General features: G+C 39.7%; 1 protein-coding gene across 4 annotated transcripts in view; it reads right to left on the bottom strand.

Annotated features, from left to right (window-relative positions):
• Positions 1–13,764: 13,764 nt before the first annotated feature.
• The window catches only part of b3gat1a (beta-1,3-glucuronyltransferase 1 (glucuronosyltransferase P) a), a 308,974-nt gene continuing 301,759 nt past the window's right edge, over positions 13,765–20,979 (bottom strand). For 3 of the 4 annotated variants that reach the window (XM_061878725.1, XM_061878724.1, XM_061878726.1), the window contains one exon: positions 13,765–20,772. The gene's annotated coding sequence lies outside the window, so the exon portion shown is untranslated. The remainder of the gene's footprint in view (positions 20,773–20,979) is intronic. The other variant, XM_061878728.1, reaches the window with a different exon arrangement.

The raw sequence follows: 20,979 nt of genomic DNA, 5'->3' as shown, positions 1-20,979 counted from the left end.
TGCTTTCATTTCTTTCTTTCTTGCCGTCCTGGTGTGTAGACGTAGGCGGTTAATCTACTCATAACACTTTATTGTCGGGTGCAGACGCACGGTGCTTCTCCCACGGGCGTACGGGGCTGAATAAAAGACAGGAAAGCGAAAAGATGACTCATTTTTAGTTGGTTTGACGACTTAACTGGAAGCTATCTTGCATAGAAGAATCATAAGAGGGGACGGATGACGATAACAGCAGTGAGTCAAAACTGATTGAGAGGCAGGGAAGTCGCTAGTAAGGGCTCGGATTAGCATGGTTTAAGAGGGGGCGGACAGAGAAAAGAGATGAAAAGCAATAATAAGAGACAACACAAGCAACAATAAACACTAGAGATTGGTTTCGAGAATGGTTCAAGAGGGGACGGATGTAGAAACCTGTGAAAAACAAAGAAAAACATCAGTCATTTCAAGTGCTTGTTTTGAGAGGGGACAAACACAGAAAATACAGATCGCAGTAACAAGACAACTTGTCCAGCAAGTCATCAAGAGAGAACAAACACAACCATTACCATGAATTGATTAACGTGGACCCCGACTTAAACAGGTTGAAAAGCTTATTTAGGTGTTACCATTTAGTGGTCAATTGTACGGAATATGTACTGTACTCGGAGTCTTGTTCACGAGTGAGGGAAGAGTGGACCGTGAGATCGACGCTGTATCGATTCGTTGTGGTGAAGAAGGAGCTGAGCCGGAAGCCAAAGCTCTCAATTTACCGGTCGATCTACGTTCCCCATCCACACCTATGGATGGGAACACCAAAATGGATACATGGATGATTCAGCAAGAGGATTGGGAGAATGTCATGTGGTCAGATGAAACCAAAATAGAACTTTTTGGTATAAACTCAACTCGTCGTGTTTGGAGGAAGAAGAATACTGAGTTGCATTCCAAGAACACCATACCTACTGTGAAGCATGGGGGTGGAAACATCATGCTTTGGGGCTGTTTTTCTGCTAAGGGGACAGGACGATTGATCCGTGTTAAGGAAAGAATGAATGGGGCCATGTATCGTGAGATTTTGAGCCAAAACCTCCTTCCATCAGTGAGAGCTTTGAATGGTTGACCAAATACTTATTTTCCACCATAATTTAGAAATAAATTCTTTAAAATTCCTACAGTGTCAGGATTTTTTTTCCACATTCTGTCTCTCATAGTTGAAGTGTACCTATGATGAAAATGACAGACCTCTGTCATCATTTTAAGTGAGAGAACTTGCACAATCGGTGGCTGACTAAATACGTTTTTGCCCCACTGTATGAGAGAGGTGGCGACTTGTCCAGGTGTACATTGCCTTCCGCCCGAATGCAACCGAGTTAGGCTCTAGCACCAACGCAAGCGGTAGAAAATGGATGGATGGATGGATGGATGGACAATTTCAAGTTTTAGAGGTAGAATTGATTGCGCCATTAGCAAACCAAGAACGGGGCGATTTGTACATGCGAAAATGCAAAAAAAAAGTTGTCTCACTGTCTCTCATAACGATTGTAAACAATAGGCAACATTCCCCCAAAAAGTGCAGTTCCCTTGTAAGATGGGATGGACAGAAAAAAAAGTAGAGAACACAATATTTAGACACAGCAAGTGCAACACGTCCTGCTTGGGCTTGATTTAAGAAGGGGCTGACATAACAACATCAAATGTTGACTATGTGTCCTGCTAGTGCTTGGTTTAAGAGGGGACATAAATCATGAAAGATGCATGCAGTTTTTTTTTTTTGTTTTTTTTTTTTACATAAACTAAATGTGGAAAAAATCCTCACTGCCGAACTCTGTAGAATTTAAGTCTCACCTTAAAACTCATCTGTATACTCTAGCCTTTAAATAGACCTCCTATTTAGACCAGTTGATCTGCCGCTTCTTTTCTTTCTCCTTTGTCCCCCCCTCCCTTGTGGAGGGGGTCCGGTCCGATGACCATGGATGAAGTACTGGCTGTCCAGAGTCGAGACCCAGGATGGACCGCTCGTCGGGACCCAGGATGGACCGCTCGCCTGTATCGGTTGGGGACATCTCTAGGATGCTGATCCGCCTCCGCTTGAGATGCTCTCCTGTGGACGGGACTCTCGCTGCTGTCTTGGATCCGCTTGAACTGAACTCTCGCGGCTGTGTTGGAGCAACTATGGATTGAACTTTCACAGTATCATGTTGGACCCGCTTGACATCCATTGCTTTCAGTCCCCTAGAGGGGGGGGGGGGGGGGGGGGGGGGTGTTGCCCACATCTGAGGTCCTCTCCAAGGTTTCTCATAGTCAGCATTGTCACTGGCGTCCCACTGGATGTGAATTCTCCCTGTGTGAGTTTTCCTTGCCCTTTTGTGGGTTCTTCCGAGGATGTTGTAGTCGTAATGATTTGTGCAGTCCTTTGAGACATTTGTGATTTGGGGCTATATAAATAAACATTGATAGATTGATAGAATTTGCACCTGGTTCGCTGACAATAAGCTATCCATACACTTAGGTAAAACGGAATCCATCCTATTTGGGTCCCAAACCAACCTTAAGAAAGTCAGTGACTTCACTATTAGGGCGACATTATCACCAGGAAAGATGAGGTCACCTACCTAGGTTTCATTCTAGAAGCTTATCTTTCCTGTGATAAAATGGCAACCAAGGTAATCAAAAAGGTCAACCAACGAAGAAGATTTCTCTACAGAATCTCCTCTCTGGTCAACAAAAGCACCTTGAAGATTCTAGCGAGAACTCTCATTCAACCCTTTTTCGGTTACGCTTGCACCTCCTGGTACCCCAGCTCCTCCAACGCCCTCAAATCTAGACTCCAAACATCCCAGGACAACCTAGTCTGGTTACTTGTAGACCTCCACCCCAGATCACACCTCAATCCAACCCACTTCTCCAAAGTGGGCTGGCTCAGGGTGGAGGACAGAGTAAAACAACTTGCACTGAGCCTAGTCTATAAAATCCGCTACACCTCCCTGTTAAAAAAGTACATGTCAAACTACTTCCAGAACGTAAATGACCGCCATAACCACAACACCAGGGGGAGCTCCACAGACCACGTTAAACCCAGGTTCCGATCTAACAAAGGTCTTAACTCATTCTCTTTCTATGCCACATTAATGTGGAATGCACTCCCAACAGGTGTAAAAGTAAGTGCATCTCTACCCTTCTTTAAAATCGCACTAAAAGAACACCTCCAGGCAACTACAACCCTAGACCAGGGGTCACCAACGCGGTGCCCGTGGGCACCAGGTAGCCCGTAAGGACCAGATGAGTGGCTCTAAAAATAGCTGAAATAGCAGCACTTACCAGTGAGCTGCCTCTATTTTTTTTATTTTTTATTTATTTACTAGCAAGCTGGTCTCGCTTTGCTCGACATTTTTAATTCTAAGAGAGACAAAACTCAAATAGAATTTGAAAATCCAAGAAAATATTTTTAAAGACTTGGTCTTCACTTGTTTAAATAAATTAATTTATTTTTTTACTTTGCTTCTTATTACTTTTAGAAAGTCAATTTTAGAGAAAAAATACAAACTTAAAAAGGATTTTAGGATTTTTAAACACATATACCTTTTTACCTTTTAAATTCCTTCCTCTTCTTTCCTGACAATTTAAATCAATGTTCAAGTATTTTTTTTATTGTAAGAATAATAAATACATTTTAATTTAATTCTTTATTTTAGTTTCTGTTTTTTTGACGAAAAGTATATTTGTGAAATATTTCTTCAAACTTATTAAAATAAATAAAAAATATTCTGGCAAATCTAGAAAATCTGTAGAATCAAATTTAAAACTTATTTCAAAGTCTTTTGAATTTCTTTTAACATTTTTATTCTGGAAAATCTAGAAGAAATAATGATTTGTCTTTGTTAGAAATATAGCTTGGTCCAATTTGTTAAATATTCTAACAAATTGCAGATTGGATTTTATCCTATTTAAAACATGTCATCAAAATTCTCAAATTAATGTTAATCAGGAAAAATGACTAATGATGTCCCATAAATTATTTTTTAAATTTTTTCAAAAAGATTCGAATTAGCTAGTTTTTCCCTGCATTTTTTCCGGTTGAATTTTGAATTTTAAAGATATTCTATCTTTCAAAATGTCATTTTCATTTTTTTCGTGTTGTCTCCTCTTTTAAACCTTTCAATTAAGTGTTTTTTTCATCATTTATTCTCTACAAAAAACATTCCTAAAAGGAAAAAAAAATGTACGACGGATTGACAGACAGAAATACCCATTTTTTTTATATATAGATTTATTTATCAAAGGTAAATTGAGCAAATTGGCTATTTCTGGCAATTTATTTAAGTGTGTATCAAACTGGTAGCCCTTCGCATTAATCAGTAGCCAAGAAGTAGCTCTTGGTTTCAAAAGGGTTGGTGACCCTTGCCCTGGACTTACACCCTCCCTCCACCACATCCCCGGATTGTAAATAATCAAACGTAAATAATCAAATGTATATACTTGTTCTAATGCTTTCTGAGCTCACTATGTTCACTGCTCGCTGTACATATCCTACGAAGTTAGACCTACGCTGTTTCAATGTCCATTTCTCAGATGATATAATTGTTGTTGAGTGAAGTATGATAATAGCAACCCAACCTCCTCCTCATCCCCCCCGGATTGTAAATATTGTAAATAATTCAATGTATATACTCTGATGATTAACTTGTGTGATGACTGTATTATGCTGACAGTATATATTTGTACCATGAATTGATTAACGTGGACCCCCGACTTAAACAAGTTGAAAAACTTATTCGGGTGTTACCATTTAGTGGTCAATTGTACGGAATATGTACTGTACTGTGCAATCTACTAATAAAAGTTTCAATCAATAAAATCAATCAATGTATTTCCATATAACCTTACCTTTTGGAGATAAAAGTGTTCCTGGGCACAATCTGCTGAAGGCTGGAAGTAAGACCGCAAAGCAGAGGAGAAGACTGACAACAAATTGCACACAGGTGTGGGCAGGTGGCTCCGCCCCCAACCACTGCAAGAAAGAGCAGCACAGGCAACACCCAACGGATGAAACACCAAAACACTAGTTGGAATTGGAAAGCAAGATTTTCAAAATAAGTGTTAAGTTAAAGTTAAAGGCCTACTGAAACCCACTACTACCGACCACGCAGTCTGATAGTTTATATATCAATGATGAAATATTAACATTGCAACACATGCCAATACGGCCTTTTTAGTTTACTAAATTGCAGTTTTAAATTTCGCGCGAAGTGTCCTGGTGAAAACGTCGGTATGATGAAGCTTGCGCGTGACGTCTTGGATTGTAGCGGACATTTTTTTTCCAGCCCGATCCGAGCTATAAGTAGTCTGCTTTAATCGCATAATTACGCAGTATTCTGGACATCTGTGTTGCTGAATCTTTTGCAATTTGTTTAATTAATAATGGAGACGTCAAAGAAGAAAGATGTAGGTGGGAAATGGTGTATTGCAGCTGCCTTTAGCAACACAAACACAGCCGGTGTTTCCTTGTTTACATTCCCGAAGGTGAAGCTTTACTATGGAACAGAGCGGTCAAGCGAACATGGTTCCCGACCACATGTCAACTGGCAGGTTTTGGTAATAAGTCGGCTCTTACCGTAGACATGAGCGGAGCTTGCGTCCTCCTGCAGCTGCGGACTCTCTTACCTCCTCCCACCGGAGACACTGGCGGTCACCACACCCGTGGCCACGCTCCTCCAACTTTCAGGTACCATATAATTTCACTAAACACTAGTAACACAATAAGCAGATAAGGGATTTTCCAGAATTATCCTAGTAAATGTGTCTAATATCTGAATCGCTCCCACTGCCCTCGCCTTTTTAAAAAAAATTTTTTTTATGGTCCTTCACTTTCACTATCCTCATCCACGAATCTTTCATCCTCGCTCAAATTAATGGGGAAATCGTCGCTTTCTCGGTCCGAATCGCTCTCGCTGCTGGTGGCCATGATTGTAAACAATGTGAGGATGTGAGGAGCTCCACAACCCATGACATCACGCGCACATCGTCTGCTATTTAAAGTAGGGGCAAGGCTTTTTTGTTAGCGACCAAAAGTTGCGAACTTTATCGTGGATGTTCTCAACTAAATCCTTTCAGCCAAAATATGGCAATATCGCGAAATGATCAAGTATGACACATAGAATGGACCTGCTATCCCCGTTTGAATAAGAAAATCTCATTTCAGTAGGCCTTTAAAGTACCAAGGATTGTCACGCTTTCATACGAGGTGTGGTGAAATTTTTCCTCTGCATTTGACCCATCCCCTTGTTCACCCCCCCTGGGAGGTGAGGGGAGCAGTGAGCAGCAGCGGTGTCCACGCCCAGGAATCATTTTTGGTGATTTAACCCCCAATTCCAACCCTTGATGCTAAGTGCCAAGCAGGGAGGTAATGGGTCCCATTTTTAAAGTCTTTGGTATGACTCGGCCGGGGTTTGAACTCACAACCTACCAATTTCAGGGCGGACACTCCAACCGCTAGGCCACTGAGTAGGTTAGAGCGCACTAACTTTAAGGTTTGGCGAGGACAGACAGTGACATCATCATCACCACGCCGACACGTTCCCTTGTGAACTTTTGCACGTGTCTGCAATATAACGCCGATGTTATAAGAATCACACCTCTGATGTGCAGAGAACATTTAGCAGTGTCAGCCTGTGCTCTCAGGCTGTGCGACACAAATCCGCTTTTTATTCCCGCTCCTCTAAATAGACAAGATTGTGGTCTGTGAGGAGAAGCACTGCAGGAGATGAAACTCCCCGATGCGACGGTTGTCTTTGTGGAGAAACACTTCTTCACGCTCCCCGCTCCTGTCTTTTATTCCACGCCAGATAAAGCGTTTTGTGTGAGGCGGCAAACCGAGGAGATATGGTGGCTGGATCCAAAACTTTCACGCCGGATCCATGACTCAAAGTCCACCTTTAGGAAGATAAAAGGAGAGGGGAAAAAAAATTCCATAAATGAGTTTTTGTCAGCAGCAGCAGCAGCACATAAACAGTGTGGGGCGGTTTAGCTCGGTTGGTAGAGTGGCCGTGCCAGCAATTTGAGGGTTGGAGGTTCGATTCCCGCTTCCGCCATCCTAGTCACTGCCGTTGTGTCCTTGGGCAAGACACTTTACCCACCTGCTTCCAGTGCCACCCACACTGGTTTGAATGTAACTTAGATATTGGGTTTCACTATGTAAAGCGCTTTGAGTCACTAGAGAAAAAGCGCTATATAAATATAATTCACTTCACTTCACTACCGTAAACCCGTTGGGTTTTGGATGTAAAAGGCCAGGTGTCCCAATACTTTTGTCCATGTCGTGTTAGCAGCATGACATGATGTTAGAAAAAAAAAAAAATAGAGTACCAAAAAAATATCACAGTAATGACAAAAAGTTGGAATATTATAACATATAAATTTATATTATATATAATATAAGAAGTTTCTAATATTGTGGTAATGTATAAAACATAATTTTATTGAAATATGCCCTGCGATGAGGTGGCGACTTGTCCAGGGTGTACCCCGCCTTCCGCCCGATTGTAGCTGAGATAGGCGCCAGCGCCCCCCGCGACCCCCCCGAAAGGGAATAAGCGGTAGAAAATGGATGGATGGATGGATGTTTCCTCTATTATTATCATTGTTATTGTTGTTATTATGCACTCTCATAATATTACACGTTTATTCATGTTCTTCTATTTATTAAATTAAATACATTTTTCATAATTCATTACAACTTTATTCTTGTCCTGATTTTACTTTGCCCTTACTTTATTATTAATATCATTAAATACACAAATTGGGTATTTTGGACATAATATTATGACATTGTATTATAGTCATAAACCTTTTCTTGGATATATATATATCCATCCATCCATTTTCTACCGCTTATTCCCTTTTGGGGTCGCGGGGGGCCCTGGCGCCTATCTCAGCTACAATCGGGCGGAAGGCGGGGTACACCCTGGACAAGTCGCCACCTCATCGCAGGGCCAACACAGATAGACAGACAACATTCACACTCACATTCACACACTAGGGCCAATTTAGTGTTGCCAATTAACCTATATATATATACATATATATATATATATATATATATATACATATATATATATATATATATATATACATACATATATATATATATATATATATATATATATATATATATATATATATATATATATATATATATATATATATATATATATGTATATATATACATGTATATATATATATAAGAATAGAATAGAATAGATCGTTATTGTCATTGCACAAGTACAATGAGATAGATTTTTTTGGTACAAGTCCCGCTAAGGTCAGACATACGTTACAGGGGAAGACAAGACGAGACCGCCAACGGATCAGCCACTTACGGCGCTCCTTAAAAAGGTGAGAAAAGAGTGACATTGGGAGAGAGGGGGGAAGTAAAAAAAATATCAGTCTAAAGCTAGACCCTCAGGAGGGGTCCAGACTGAGTCCAAGGAAAAAACCTCACATAGCATGGCACACATCTAGACATGGTACGTATATCACGCCAACTTGCAACAGAGGGAGGGGGTGGGTTTGAGGAGACTCGCTGCCGCTGTATAGCGCTGCGCAGCCATCCACGGCCCCAGAGGAATTAAGCAGTGGTGAAGGCGTTGATTTCAAGGGTGGGGGTCGTGTGTGCATATATGCCCAATTAACCTGGGAGGGATGATGAATGTTTTTGTATGACTGAGGCCGATCAAAGTTCGACTGCAGGCGTTGTTGACAAAAAGGAAGGTCAAAAATGTCTATCTTTGAGGAGTCCTTGGGAGATTTTCTTCAGAACAGCCTGTTCCTGTGTCAAGGCCATTGGAGGGAGTCCAAATCGTAGATTAAGAAGTTGTTTTTCTTCGAAAAGACAAAAATAGTGACTTATCTCCTCTCTCTCTCTCTCTCTCTCTATATATATATATATATATATATTTTTTTTTCTTCTCATAAAATTACACATTTTGAAAATTTTACAATTTATATTTTTACACTAAAACTTGCTCTTATATAAGTATAATTCGTTTCTCATGATAACACAACTTTATTTTTTTTTCTAAAAACATTTTTAATCTTTGTAAAATGGTGGGTATTTTTGGACAAAATATATTATTTACATGAATTAAATATTTTCTTGCAATTTTACACAATTTTTTTCAAATGAACACTTTTCATCCGAAGGTTATAACTTTATTTTTGTAATATTTTACACTGTTTCTTAATATTACAACTTAAATAAATTGAATTGAATATGTATTCTTCAGAACTTAAAAAACATTTACTTTAAACATTACAGGTTTATTTGGTCCCCTCCCTCCATAATATTATAACTGTTTTCTCATATAACAATTGTTTCTTTTAATAATATTACAAATATATTACTATTAAATTACTTGTCCCCTAATGATATTACAACTCTTTCTCATAAAATGTGTCTTTTTTTTCTATAACTTTATTAATATAAAATCACAATTTTCCTTATATTAAAACTTTATTCTCAGATATTACTCACTTTCTCCTTATACTGTATGTAGTCAAACTTTATTTCTATAACGTAATTTTGTTTTTTCATGGTTTATTTTACAACTTTATTCTTATAAAATTACTATTCCCCCCCCCTAATAATATTACAACTTTCTTCTGATAAAAGTACTCTTTTTTTTTCCTATTATAGCTTTATTCTAATATAATTTCTATTTATTTCCTTAAATTCCAACTTTATTCTTAGTTAATGATTTCCCCCCAACAATATTACATTTATATTGTATAGTTGTTTAATAATAAAACATTATTTTTAAATTATAACAATATTCTTGTAAAACTGTTTTACTTAAAATTACGAGTTTTTGAGAAAATTCTAAATGTTTTGTTTAAGTTGGAAAATAATTGAAGTTTAAATGGGATGAGAATAACATCATCCAATTACAGCAACTTAATATTTGATGAATTAATCAATTTAAATTAATACAAAAAATAATGGATTAAATTAATAAATAGTTTTCCCTATAGTGTTGATTTTCCTAACACGACAATCAGCACATATCAACTATCAATTTTTGCTTCTTTCATAACTGATGACAAATATCTCCAGGTGGAATTGTGCGTAACTTAAAGGAAGGCCATCGCTCACAAACGCTCGGATGTGCAACAAGCTGTGAAATATGAAAAGTAATGCAGCGTAAATGATGCTCCCCTTAAGACATGTTAGGTGTGAAGAACTGCCAGGGATGCAGAATGCTGCAAAGAACAAACTCGCTTCAGAATGACGACCTTTTCAAAGTGAAGCCAAAGCAAAAAGATTAAGTGCATACAGACTAGAATATACGTAGCATATATTTATTTAGTATAAAGTCCGGCAGGCTGTCACGCTTGCACAATCCTTCCACTGACCTTTACTGGAATGCTGCCGTGAATATCAATAGTTTGACACAGTTTAGTGCTGCTTGGTGTTTTAATACTAAATCATGTCATATCTGTTTTGTTTTTTGCTGTCTTGCCTTGAAGGTGTGGCGGGCCAGTCGGGCCGGACAGAATGTCAACAGCTTCTCTAAACACACATTTATTAAGTGCTCATAAATGAGTCTCATTTCATTGACCGAGGAATGCGCTTCTGATGTGGATGTGGACAGTTTACATTAAAAAAAACAAAACTTTTTATAGCTGCTGTGTTTCAACAGTACAATATGTTTGAACTGTGAATAGTGTATTTATTACACAGCAGCTGTTTAATGCCAACATGCATGGGTCATACTTGCCAACCCTCCTGATTTTCCCGGGTGACTCCCGAATTTCAGTGCCCCTCCCGGGGCAACCATTCTCCCGAATTTCTCCCGATTTCCACCCGGACAACAATATTGAAGACATGCCTTAAAGGCACTGCCTTTAGCGTCCTCTCTCACCTGAAAAGGAAAATATTATATTTGTCTCCATCATCCATAGGTTTATCTATAACCCATAAAGTAGGCAGGAACGGAGCTATTTCTCAGCATGTGTTTATTCCAGCCGGCAGGTTAATACACTGCCCCACAACATCCGGATTCCCATCATGCATTGCTTATAAACTACGGCAAGTAGTAATGTCCAAAAACATAACAGAGACGAAGCAGAAGGACGAAGCAGAGACACAGCGACGACGAGTAAGAAGAAGAAGTACGCTTGCAAGTTCCAAAATTATTGGAAAAAATGATTTCAGTTCATCCAGGACAGCTCGAAGGGGTATTCTGCCTGCAAAGTTTGTACATATGATTTCTCCATTGAACATATATATATATATATATATATATATATATATATATATATATATATATATATATATATACCTTTAGAAACAGGTGTTGCCATGTAATCAGGCAAAATCCAAATAAAAGAGGCGTACAATCTTTCGTCAGAGCGTGGTGGAACTGTACAAAGAGTACAGTCCAGTCGTTACTCCTCAATTGAGCCAAATTAAATTATGTCTCTGTTCAATTCCTTGCTACCTGTCTTGTTTAATAGATGTCAGCAATCTTTAGAGTTAATAAAAAAAGAGCAAGCAAGAAGTTGCCTACACCCACGGCTATTAATACCAGTCTGTTTTGAACTGGGGTTAATTAGAGACTCTGATGGTCTTTTGCTTTTCTTTTCTTTGAACTGTTTTACAACCTTTTCTTTGAACTGTTGTAATCAAAGGCGATGGCTGTTTACGACCCTCGTACTTTTAGAAACAGGTGTTGCCATGTAATCAGGGAAAATCCAACTAAAAGAGGATGCGTACAATCTTTCGTCAGAGCGTGGTGGAACTGTACAAAGAGTACAGTCCAGACGTTACTCCTCAATTGAGACAAATTGAATTCTGTCTCTGTTTAATTCCTTGCTTCTTGTCTTTTTTAATAAATGTCATCAGTGTTTGAACCTGACAGCAATTTTTAGAGTTAATAAAAAAAAGACCAAGCAAGAGGTTGTCTACAGCCACAGCGATTAATACCAGTCTGTTTTGAACTGGGGCTAATTAGACTCTGATGGTCTTTTGCTTTCCTTTTCTTTGAACTGTTGTAATCAAAGGCGATGACTGTTTACGACCCTCGTACTTTTAAAAACAGGTGTTGCCATGTAACCAGGGAAAATCCAACTAAAAGAGGATGCGTACAATCTTTCGTCAGAGCGTGGTGGAACTGTAAAAAGAGTACAGTCCAGACGTTACTCCTCAATTGAGCCAAATTGAATTCTGTCTCTGTTTAATTCCTTGCTTCTTGTCTTGTTTAATAAATGTCATCAGTGTTTGAACCTGACAGCAATCTTTAGAGTTAATTAAAAAAAGACCAAGCAAGAGGTTGCCTACAGCCACAGCGATTAATACCAGTCTGTTTTGAACTGGGGCTAATTAGACTCTGATGGTCTTTTGCTTTCCTTTTCTTTGAACTGTTGTAATCAAAGGCGATGGCTGTTTACGACCCTCGTACTTTTAGAAACAGGTGTTGCCATGTAACCAGGGAAAATCCAACTAAAAGAGGATGCGTACAATCTTTCGTCAGAGCGTGGTGGAACTGTACAAAGAGTACAGTCCAGTCGTTACTCCTCAATTGAGCCAAATTGAATTCTGTCTCTGTTCAATTCCTTGCCAGCTGTCTTGTTTAATAGATGTCACCAGTGTTTGAACCTGACAGCAATCTTTAGAGTTAATAAAAAAAGACCAAGCAAGAAGTTGCCTACACCCACGGCTATTAATACCAGTCTGTTTTGAACTGGAGCTAATTAGAGACTCTGATGGTCTTTTGCTTTCCTTTGCTTTGAACTGTTTTACAACCTTTTTTTTTAACTGTTGTAATCAAAGGCGATGGCTGTTTACGACCCTCGTACTTTTAGAAACAGGTGTTGCCATGTAATCAGGGAAAATCCAACTAAAAGAGGATGCGTACAATCTTTCGTCAGAGTGTGGTGGAACTGTACAAAGAGTACAGTCCAGACGTTACTCCTCAATTGAGCCAAATTTAATTCTGTCTCTGTTTAATTCCTTGCTTCTTGTCTTTTTTAATAAATGTCATCAGTGTTTGAACCTGACAGCAATCTTTAGAGTTAATAAAAAAAAGACCAAGCAAGAGGTTGCCTACAGCCACAGCGATTAATACCAGTCTGTTTTGAACTGGGGCTAATTAGATTCTGATGGTTATTTGCTTTCCTTTTCTTTGAACTGTTTTACAACCTTCTCTTTGAACTGTTGTAATCAAAAGCGATGGCTGTTTACGACCCTCGTACTTTTAGAAACAGGTGTTGCCATGTAATCAGGGAAAATCCAAATAAAAGGATACGTACAATCTTTCGTCAGAGCGTGGTGGAACTGTACAAAGAGTACAGTCCAGACATTACTCCTCAATTGAGCCAAATTTAATTCTGTCTCTGTTTAATTCTTTGCTTCTTGTCTTGTTTAATAGATGTCATCAGTGTTTGAACCTGACAGCAATCTTTAGAGTTAATAAAAAAAGACCAAGCAAGAGGTTGCCTACAGCCACAGCGATTAATACCAGTCTGTTTTGAACTGGGGCTAATCCGACTCTGATGGTTATTTGCTTTCCTTTTCTTTGAACTGTTTTACGACCTTCTCTTTGAGCTGTTGTAATCAAAGGCGATGGCTGTTTACGACCCTCATACTTTTAGAAACAGGTGTTGCCACGTAATCAGGGAAAATCCAAATAAAAGAGGATACGTACAATCTTTCGTCAGAGCGTGGTGGAACTGTAAAAAGAGTACAGTCCAGACGTTACTCCTCAATTGAGCCAAATTGAATCCTGTCTCTGTTTATTTCCTTGCTTCTTGTCTTGTTTAATAAATATCATTAGTGTTTGAACCTGACAGCAATCTTTAGAGTTAATAAAAAAAGGAGCAAGCAAGAGCAGTTTTGAACTGGGGCTAATTAGAGACTCTGATGGTTATTTGATTTCCTTGTCACCTGGCGATTAGAGGAGACGGCGGTTGAATCGAATATGGAAGTTATTTGGAGTATTTATTCATTGTTTTCTCTACCAGTATGGAATTTACCATGCATGGCAGAGGTCAAAACTTTTCAGCATGTGGCAAAAGAAGGCCAAGGATCTTCATCGCCTTGCGAATCTTCTCCACCGCTGTGGCATCAGCCGCCCACGCCATCTGCTGAGCTGCACACTGACTACTCTAAAGCCTATGGCGTGAAAGACAAAAACACGTGAGGGATCGCACAAATATTCCACACGTTACATGAACACTGTCAGATTAACAAAATGCTTCACAGACACTCAGATGTTTTTAGTTGTTTATTTATCTCCAACCAACGGCCATCTTTCTCTGAGACAAACTCCAATTTGAGGCGAATAACAACAAGAGTCCCATGCATAAAAGTGTGACAGTGACGATGGGGGGGGGGAGGACGACTTAAGTGGAGTTTATTGTGCCTTGGAAGCCCCCAGGAGGGTTGTTATTAATGCTCGTTAACAAACATCACACACGGACTTGCTGGTACGCTCCATTAGATTCCAGACAAAAATTATGAGCCATCAACATCAGACTATTGCTAATTTCTTATTATTGGTTGGTACGTGAGATCGTTTAGGGAGCTTATTGCACACCTGTGCATCAAATAAATAGACGAATAAATATAAAATAAACTTTTTTTTTTTTTTTTTTTAGTTGAATAAATAACAGTAGGATGTGAGCCCATGCAGGTGATTAAAAACAACATGAATTCCGATGACGTATTTCCAGTAGAGGCTGAGGGGGTTTGAAGCATTGAGGTATCGAACGTATACAACATTGTTTTCCTTACAGCTGCTGGCGACATGCACGACAAGGATTACAGTTAATTTTATATTTTGTGCTTTTCTCAGCCAGCTGTCTACTGTTACGACACTCAAACTGCAGTTTTTGCTCTGAAAAATGCCAAATAATGCACGAATGGAGTAAAGTTGACAAAAATTACCTCAAACAATAGTTCATATTTTTTGGGGGGGGATCATTTGCACGTACAAAATAATACCTTCATTTAACGTAAAACAACATTGTTGTCCTGAACATTATACTGAATTTTCCAAACTTCCATGCCGGTGATGTACTAAGCCCAATCAACTTCTCCTAACGGAGCGCCGTGTTTCACTACAAACTAGCGCCTCTGCTGGTTGCAGCCGAGTAGTGCACTCCATTTCGTCTGGATTTTACCATGAATTAAATAACGTGGACCCCGACTTAAACAAGTTGAAAAACTTATTGGGGTGTTACCATTTAGTGGTCAATTGTACGGAATATGTACTGTACTGTGCAATCTACTAATAAAAGTTTCAATCAATCAATGGACTACTAGTTCTCAAAGTTGCACGAGGTCTCTACCTGGTAGTTCGGAGGACGATTTTATCCATCCATCCATCTTCTTCCGCTTATCCGAGGTCAGGTCGCGGGGGCAGCAGCCTAAGCAGGGAAGCCCAGACTTTGATCTCCCCAGATTTTCCTCTACTTAACAGCCATAAAACACTTAAAACTCTCCAAAATATATGTACGCTATGTACAGCAGCACCTCCAAGTCCGAGTCCATGGCTCTCGCCCGGAAAAGGGTGGAATGCCATCTCCGGGTTGGGGAGGAGATCTTGCCCCAAGTGGAGGAGTTCAAGTACCTAGGAGTCTTGTTCATGAGTGAGGGAGGAGTGGATCGTGAAATCGACAGGCGGATCGGTGCGGCGTCTTCAGTAATGCGGACGTTGTACCGATCCGTTGTGGTGAAGAAGGAGCTGAGCCGGAAGGCGAAGCTCTCAATTTACCGGTCGATCTACGTTCCCATCCTCACCTATGTTCATGAGCTTTGGGTCATGACCGAAAGACAAGATCACGGGTTGAAATGAGTTTCCTCCGCCGAGTGGCGGGGCTCTCCCTTAGAGATAGGGTGAGAAGCTCTTTCATCCGGGAGGAACTCAAAGTAAAGCCGCTGCTCCTCCACATCGAGAGGAGCCAGATGAGGTGGTTCGGGCATCTGGTCAGGATGCCTAGGGAGGTGTTTAGGGCACGTCCAACCGGTAGGAGGCCACGGGGTTACCTAGGACACGTTGGGAAGACTATGTCTCCCGGCTGGCCTGGGAACGCCTCGGGATCCCCCGGGAAAAGCTGGACGAAGTGGCTGGGGAGAGGGAAGTCTGGGCTTCCCTGCTTAGGCTGCTGCCCCCGCGACCTGACCTCGGATAAGCGGAAGAAGATGGATGGATGGATGGATGGATGGATATGTACAGTACAGGCCAAACATTTGGACACCCCCTCTCATTTCAATGCATTTTCTTTATTTTCATGAGTGCTAACTACTCCCCTCACCTTCCAGGGGGTGAGGGTGATGGGTTAAATGCGGAGGATAATCTCACCACACCTATTGGTACTTGAACTTTACTTGAACTTTATTTACATTGTAGATTGTCACTAAAGGCATCCAAACTACGACACCTGTGAAGTGAAAAGCACTTCAGGTGACCTCTTGAAGCTCATCGAGAGAATGCCAAGAGTGTGCAAAGCAGTAATCAGAGCAAAGGGTGGCTATTTTGAAGAAACTAGACTATAAAACATGTTTTCAGTTATTTCAATTTTTTTTGTTAAGTACATAACTCCAGCATGTGTTCATTCATAGTTTTGATGCCTTCAGTGACAATCTACAATGTAAATAGTCATGAAAATGAAGAAAATGCATTAAATGAGGTGTGTCCAAAGTTTTAGCCTTTACTGTGTGATACATTATATCACTTTATATTATTGTCATGTAAATGAAAATAATTTAAGGTGTGGCAAATTTAATTTCATTCAGTAGTAGTAGTAGCGACTACCTTGTTCATATACGGAATCTGGTCAACTTTTGTTGGTTACACTTTATGGAACTGTGCACGCAAGTGACGTCGAGGGCACATTGAGGCCTGTTTACACTGGAGTCTGATAAAGATCACATTTTACTTTGCAGTCAGCTGGAAAAAAAAAATCAGATTGAAAAAAAAATCAGATTTTGGTCACATTTGGGCTGAAGTGTAAACCTCGTCCTAAAAACCGTGATGGACAGAAAAAGGTACATCAAAAACAGGTGGTCCTCATTTTAAGACGTTCTTTATAATATCTGGTAGCTTCCGTGGCTGGTGGGCCCATGACGAGGACTTCTGTTTTGTTTGATCAGCCGTTTTACTGCCGTCTGACAAGCCCCGTTTTGGAAACAATTAAGGTATTTATATAAATATTTATAAAATCGCTCGTACCGCTAAATACAGTTTTTGCAGCTTATTGTCCGGAGCTTCGGATATATGTAAAAATATTTAGTCTAAAATTTAATGGGTGTGGCTTAAATAACACTGTGGTACGGTAGTTTGCTGTCTGAAGAAGAAACTCCTTTGTAGCAAAGTATTCATTGTTTATTTTATTTAGATTTTAAAAATGTACCAACAGAAACCGTATGTTTTAAAAATATATCAATATTTAAATAATAAATGTCATAAATTATGAATAAATGTAGTTGATTAACATAAATAATCACTTATAAACGATTTCCTTGAATTTCCGCAGGGTATATAGTATGCGCCTGACTTGAATTACTGCCGGGTCAAACTCGCTGCGCAAAATATTTAGCGCATGCTTAGTATTAGCGCCTGGTCAAACTCGTGATGTCACGAGCGACACTTCCCCTGTCATCATTTTTAAAATAGAGGAGGCTGATTTCAATACCGGTAATTTGAAATCGCATAAAGGGAAGAAGATTAAGAGCTATTCAGTAGGATTTAAGGTCCAAGCTTACATCACACTCAAATGTTTTACTGCATGCCTTTGGTAAGTGCCGGAGTGAGAAGAGGTTTTAAAATATTTAGCGCATTCTTACTTTTACCGCATGCCTTTGGTAAGCGCAGGAAATACGGTACTTAAAAATAGGAATTACAGAAGATTCCGCGCATATTCGCAGATTCCTTTACACATTTTTTAAATCAAATCATTGTTGTAAAATTAGCTCTGCAATTAGCGGACAATAAAAGTGAAGCAAGGTTTGGTAGTTTGAAATGCACCTCCATAAATTATTGATAAATACTCTAAAAAAAGAAGAGAGAAATATTTTTGCGACATAGCGGTGGAATCCATCCACCCATTAACTACCGCTTATTCACTTTTGGGGTCGCGGGGGGTGCTGGCGCCTATCTCTGCTACAATCGGGCGGAAGGCGGGGTACACCCTGGACAAGTCGCCACCTTGGTGGTGGAATACGCACACAAAATAATGGGCTTATGTAGGCGGAATTCTTTTGTTGGTTGTAGTTCACTCTTAACTGGAATCTCTGTTTTTCCCCCCGAGCGTGAGGTACACCAAATCAAATGAAAGTGAAAGTAAGAAGTGAAGTGAAATAAGTAAGGCTGTCTCCAAATAGTCGAAATTCGAGTGGGAGGAGTCTGATCGTGGGACGTAACTAACATTTAAACCTGGTGAGTTAATTAAGACCCTCGCACAGCAGGTGTGTCGGGGGGATTAATTCATTTTGTACAAGTCATTTTATTTTTTTAGAACGTAATAGAGATCTTAGAGTAGGTTGTCACTTTTCGGCCTTTCTCCGAGCGGTCGCTGCTTCCTGGTGTGACGTCTGTCAAAACCTACTAAGTGGCCTAGTGGTTAGATCAAGGGTCACCAGGTCGCCCGTAAGGACCAGATGAGTCTCCCGCTGGCTTGTTCTAAAAATAGCTCAAATAGCAGCACTTACCAGTGAGCTGCCTCTATTTTTTTAAATTGTATTTATTTACTAGCAAGCTGGTCTCGCTTTGCCCGACATTTTTAATTCTAAGAGAGACAAAACTCAAATAGAATTTGCAAATCCGAGAAAATAGTTTAAAGACTTGGTCTTCATTTGTTTAAATAAATTCATTTTTTTATTTTATTTTGCTTCTTATAACTTTCAGAAAGACAATTTTAGAGAAAAAATACAACCTTAGAAATGATTTTAGGATTTTTAAACACATATACCTTTTTACATTTTAAATTCCTTCCTCTTCTTTCCTGACAATTTAAATCAACGTTCAAGTAAATTAATTTTTTAAATTGTAAAGAATAATAAATACATTTTAATTTAATTCTTCATTTTAGCTTCTGTTTTTTCGACGGCTGTTTGTGTTTTAGGTTTTCCTCTGTGTGTTTAGTATTTCCTGTCCTTAGTTCCTGTCAGCACTCTTATTTTGGTTCAGCTTCCTGTTTGTCTCCCTGAGTGCTTTGTTTCCCCTCAGCTGCGGCTGATTGGCACCTGGCCACACCTGGTGTAAATCAGTCCACTCCTATTTGTACCTGCTTTGTCTTCCAGTCAGTGCTGGATTATTGTCTTGTCGATGTCGATCTTGTCGCTCCTGTCGTGTCGGGCCATGTCTTGTATTTGCAGCGTAGCGGTAAGCTATATCCGTTAGATGTTTGTAGCTTACTGTTTTTTTGTTCCCAGCTTTCAGTTTGTTTTGTGCTACACGTTACGATTTCTGTTTTCCTGCTCGCTACCCGCTAGCTTCCACGCTAGACCCTTTTTGTTTTTGCTAGCTTCCATGTTAAGCTCCTTTTATTTTCTAGCTCCCATGCTAACTTTCTTTGTTGGTTATCCGCCTCGTGCGCGCTTTGTGTTAGTACCCTTTTGTTTGTTCTAGTTCTAATATTTTAATGAAATCATGTTTTCTCACTCCATCTCTGCATCTCGGAGTTCGTCAATAACAAACTCTGACAAGATCCTGACATCTTTAAATGGCATTTTCTACGTTGGACAAGAGCAAAGTCGATGTGTACAGTAGTAAAGGGACGGATTACCTGACACATGAAACGTGACAGATTCGGAGGTGCACAACCCGCTTCAGTTGAAAATCTTAAAAAGTGTTTTTTTGTGGCAATTCCAACTTTGACCACAGCGTCCGTTGCTATGTATAGTGGCGCTTTCCATCATTTTCAGCAGACCGCATTGCAAATTGATTATTCTCAAGTGACATCTACCCAGGATTAGGGACCGTACGAATAACTTCCCGACTGAACGTCCTTCCTGTGTTCTGTGTCGAGTCTGAGTAACCCGAGGACCACCTGTACCGTACTCGCAGAACTGAATATCGTAACACTTATTTTGTTGTGTTCATACGTGGCTCGTTTAGTTTTTTTCAATGTTAATGAAAGCGACTGTGTGCTGTTATTATTTGTCCTCACGGTCCAACATAAATACTCACAAGTATTCACAACATTTCCTGATAGCTATGTACACGTTGTCACAAAGAAATACCATCAGTGTGTTTTAAGTGCTAAGTGAGAGGTGCGCGTTTTCACGTGTTTTATGTACAATTCTTCAAGTTGCGTTTGAAATGCATGACTTATGGTAACCCAGGAGTAAATGTGTTCAGTAGTATCGTCAACATAAAAAAAAAAACAACTAATAAAATTACATTGTTATCAAAAGGACATTCCTTCCCTTGCAGTGTTTATCCTAGTAAAATCCACGAGATCGTAGTCCGGGTTGTTGAATGTTCTTCATCTTAATCCCATTTCAGGTTTTTTTTTTTTTTTTTTTTAGTGACAGGTGTTAGAATTGTGCTGTCTTTCTGTCAAGTTGTCGTCACCGTGGCGCCCACGCCGTCCTTGACGTCGTCTCTTTCACGGGGCTCATAAATAAAAAATAAAAAAAAGCCGCCATTCGCCGAGCTGTGCTTTCATACGAAACAGATCCCGCTTTGTCTTTCCTTCCCAAAAAAAACCAAAAACTAGTCACTTTCAAGTGACAAAGAGGGTTAGATTGTCTTTCAAAAACTTGCCAGCAACTGTTTTGTGTCCATAAACAACCACCTGCAATAAAAGACAAACACACGATCAATCCAAACTCACTCAGAACTATGGATGTACGGTATACCGGTATTAGTATAGTACCGCGGTACTAATTAATCATATTCGGTACTATACCACCTCTGAAAAGCACCGGATAGAACATGTTAAAAGAGAAAGTAAGCATTTTGTGAGGGGTGGGGTGCAGCCAGCGCTGCCTGTAGGAGTAAA

Source organism: Nerophis ophidion, linkage group LG18, assembly GCF_033978795.1.
Source record: "Nerophis ophidion isolate RoL-2023_Sa linkage group LG18, RoL_Noph_v1.0, whole genome shotgun sequence".
NCBI lineage: Eukaryota > Metazoa > Chordata > Actinopteri > Syngnathiformes > Syngnathidae > Nerophis > Nerophis ophidion.
This window is presented reverse-complemented; position numbering and strand designations above follow the sequence as displayed.